General features: G+C 46.0%; 1 protein-coding gene across 1 annotated transcript in view; it reads left to right on the top strand.

Moving 5' to 3' along the window:
* Positions 1 to 1,331: 1,331 nt before the first annotated feature.
* The window catches only part of LOC147471747 (histone H4), a 4,154-nt gene continuing 1,232 nt past the window's right edge, over positions 1,332 to 4,253 (top strand). The window contains exon 1 of the mRNA XM_086538158.1: positions 1,332 to 4,253. This exon is cut by the window's right edge and continues 1,232 nt beyond it. The gene's annotated coding sequence lies outside the window, so the exon portion shown is untranslated.

The raw sequence follows: 4,253 nt of genomic DNA on the forward strand, positions 1-4,253 counted from the left end.
ACAGAAACTTCTAGCACGTGGACTCATGATGTTTAATACATCGGTTCCAACATACAACGTAGAACCAGAGTGCTTTATTCCGATAGAGCAATGCCTAAACTGCTACCGCTTCGACCACAGCAAACACTCATGCCCACACCCACAACGATGCTCCCGTTGCGCTGGCGAAGGTCACTTCTTCGCCAAGTGCAAAGAGAGCATCAAATGCTGCAACTGCGAGGGTTCTCACGTCGCAGTTAGCGGATCCTGCCCGAGACGTAAAGCCATACTGAAAGAAAAACGTACTGAGATTAGGGAAAACAAAAACACTGCCCCCTCTTACGCCACAACAGCAGCCACTCGACCCCTTCAAACCAGTACACCCAGGCCGACCTCCTCAAAGATGACAATGCCCTTCCCACTCCCAACCACAAACGCCTTTACTCCCAACACAGACCCGAAAATCCAAACCATCTTACACGTCGCTCTCATTGCTGCCAAATACAACGCTAAAAGATTCGCGAACATTGTCCCACTCATGCTACAAAGAAACGGATTCCCCAGCATTGTCATCCCCGAGGAGATCTTCGAAGACGACAATCTATACATTTCAGAGTACGCCACAACCACCGAAACTAAAGCTACTGAGGCTACAAACACTAACTCAGTGCCTCTTAGCTCCACTCCACGACACCTCGTTTTGCAACCACCACCACAACGCAAAACAGACGAAACCGCACAAGCACGCAATTCTACAAGAAACACTGATCATACACGCAAACACATCACGCCACCATCCAAGCATACAGAAACAGACAAGAAGGATCCCCCCCTTCCTGCTCCTTGTCATCACCACGATGACACTATCCTCGATGAGGATTCAAGCGATTCCGAGATCGACGTCGAGTTCGTCTCCGGGGTCGCGAACGAGCCCCTTCCTCCCCTTGAGGAGACAGTTCCCCTGCTCTCCTCCGGGGGAGCCATGGGGCAGCGTGGGAGTATTGGAGATTGGTCCACCGATTCCCAGGACTTCCGCCCTGTGTCCTGCTCGCAGGACTCTCTTCCTGACCTCGAACCGGACATCGAGGATCGAGCTCGGGACCGCTCCAGGAAGCGGGTTACGCCACGCAAGGTGAACCCAGGTAAAATGGTTTTGCCTTGAGTGACATGCTAACAATCGTACAAGCGAACGTAAGGTCTTTTTTTTCCATCAGAAACCTGTTCTACAACTTTCTAGAAGAAGAACGCCCCGATGTCGTCTTACTGAATTCTATAGGCATCACGAATGGCTATAGAATTCGGCACTATGGATACACATCAAGGCAATCAAGAGACGGAGTGCACGTAGGGTCCTGTATTCTCATCAAATCCACCCTCAGCTTTCAGTTCATCACCACCCCATTCACTCACCCTGACTTCATGGCAGTCAGGATATTCACCCCACAGGGCCCTATTATCCTTTCCACTGCCTATGTCACTCCAAATTCTAACTTGCCTCTTGCAGATTTCAATAAGATTTTTAATTATACCAGCCTCCCAGTCTTCTTTGCCGGAGACATCAACGCCACACACACGGCACTACACCACAGATCTACCAACCCCCATGGTAGGCAACTCTTTTCTATCTTTGAAACAAAAAGACTCCACTACATCGGACCCGACTTCTTCACCTCATACACAAACAGAGGAAAGGGCCGCCCTGATCTCGTCTTTGGGAACAGGGCAGCACTCGCCTACCACACACACCTACAACCCGGTCCGAACGTCGGTTCGGACCACATACCCGTCATATTAAAGATTTCAACCTCACCTATACTCAACAAAGAAAAACGATCTTTCCGGTATAAACAAGCAGATTGGGAGACTTTCACTCAAACGTTAAATGATCAAAATTTTCATGTTAATCTCGATGGGAATGACACCCAATCAATAGATAGGTATTGGAACTTCATCTTCACCTCCATTTCTTCAGCTATGCTTAGATCTATCCCCAGATCTTCGTATAAAATTCGCATGTCATTTCAGCCATCTGAAAGGACAAAACGTCTCTTGACTTGTTATAGAAGTCGTTTCACGCAAAATTTAAATAGACTAAACCAAGTTAGATGGGACTTATCTATTCTCCGAAGACATGTCATCGATAGTCTTGATACAGACCATCAAAATTATTGGATAAATTTGATTAAGAAAGTAGAAACAAACAGAGTTCGCAATCCACGGGAATTTTGGCAAAGAATTAAGCAACTTAAAGGTAGTAATTACCCTCCCTTTTCCCACCTCACTCATAATAATGTAAATGTAACGAGTCCCGTGGATGTTATTCGAGTTTTTCAAGAGCACTGGGCTCAAGTTTTCTACCCTCACCCACCCCACCCACTCTTCACTCAACATATTCAATCTATCGAAACCTGGAGTCAAAATAACAGGGTAGAAACTAATCCAGAGCCAATTATCCGTCTGGATAGGCTGGACGACACCTGCGAACTCTTAGCCCCCATCTCGTGTGAGGAGGTCAAAGAAAGATTAAAGAGGGTTCCTCGTAAGGCTCCAGGCTCCTCACAGATCGGACGCGACGCTCTTCTTCATCTTCCTGACAACCTCATCCAAGCTTTAACAAATCTTTACAACTCTTCTCTCGCGACCGGCTATTTTCCTGTTCCCTTTAAGACCGCTTTAGTGGCCCTCATTCCTAAGCCACAAAAAGACCTGACCGACCCTAAGAGTTACCGCCCTATTAGTCTACTCGAGACGTTAGGGAAAATTTTCGAACGAATCATAAACACTCGACTAAGGTGGTATCTCGAAGACCATAACCTTCTCTCTCCCAAACAATTCGGCTTTCGCTCGCATCACTCGACGCAAGACGCACTTAACATCATGACGAATTACATCAGTAATAACAGAGACCGACGACTAAAGACTGTTCTTGTCACGAAAGATGTTGAGCGGGCCTTTGACACGGTCTGGCATACTGGCCTGAAGTACAAGCTGTGCACCAAATTTAACTTTCCAAATTTAATTAAGAAATTACTTTGCAATTTTCTTGATAACCGTAGATTAAAGCTTAAATTCTTAAATCAAGTTTCAGGCACAATATCAATGCACGCAGGAGTACCTCAGGGCAGCATACTCAGCCCAACACTCTATACATTATACACAAACGACCTTCCAAACCCCACACACACAGATTCACTCACTATCCTCTATGCCGACGATTGTACTCACTTAGCTCGACACGATGCGCTTTCAGGTGTCGTTCGACGCATCAATGACGAACTTGACAATGTCTCGAGATGGGAGCATAAATGGCGTATCAAGACTAACGCGACAAAAACAAAGGTTCTCTTTTTAAAACCACGAAAACTTCCTCCTTACGACAACATTTACCTCAACAGCTTCGACAGACTACAACCACCGCTTCAAATCACATCCTCTTGTACCATCCTTGGTTTAACTTTTGATACGAACTTTCGTTTTCATATTTACGCTAAGTCAAAAGCCGCATTGGCTCGCAAAACCCTACTTTCGCTGTATCGATTTAGAAGTGCGGCCCCTCGCACGAAGCTGCATCTATACAAAACACTTATCAAACCTCTGATGACATACACACCACTTGCACTCTCACAAACAGCTTACACTAACATGCGCAAACTCCAGCTCGTTCAGAATAAAGCACTCAGATGGATCTATGACGTATGTTGGGATCAATATATTACAACATCTGAACTCCATGAGGAAGCTTCTCTGCTTCCTCTGAACATCGAGTGGCGTAGGTTGGTCTGTAAACAGATCGACAAACTCCGTGCCTGGCATTCTGACTGGATGGATAGACTCGACACCATCTTTCGTTCCGGCTGGAGACCGGGAATAGGCCATGATCTGTTTTCTCTAGCATGGGACGAAGAAGTGGATGCAGTGTTCTAGCTTTGGCTGCACACTCTGTAACCATCTCCTACTCCTTCATTTCCGTTTTTCCCCTTCCTCTTTCCACTTGTTTTTAATGTTCCCTTGTTTGTTTGTGTTCTCTCTTCCTGTTTTTAATGTAGTTTTGTTTGTCTGTTTTGTTGTTGTGACCTAATTTTAATCTCCTAATAAAGCTTCAATTCCCTTAGACACTGCCCTGTATCCCCGCTTTTAAATCTTTTCACCTCGTCACCTGACGCTTGTGGCTGCCGACGTCCTCATCCATCACCCCATCTCATCTCATTATCCTAATCATAGCGTGAATCCCGAATCCTAAATCCTTGCCCATCATCCCACTGGTTCCGGATTCC

This window comes from Penaeus japonicus, unplaced genomic scaffold (genome assembly GCF_977035675.1).
Source record: "Penaeus japonicus unplaced genomic scaffold, GWHDUDI00000001_assembly GWHDUDI00000006, whole genome shotgun sequence".
In the NCBI taxonomy this organism is placed as follows: domain Eukaryota; kingdom Metazoa; phylum Arthropoda; class Malacostraca; order Decapoda; family Penaeidae; genus Penaeus; species Penaeus japonicus.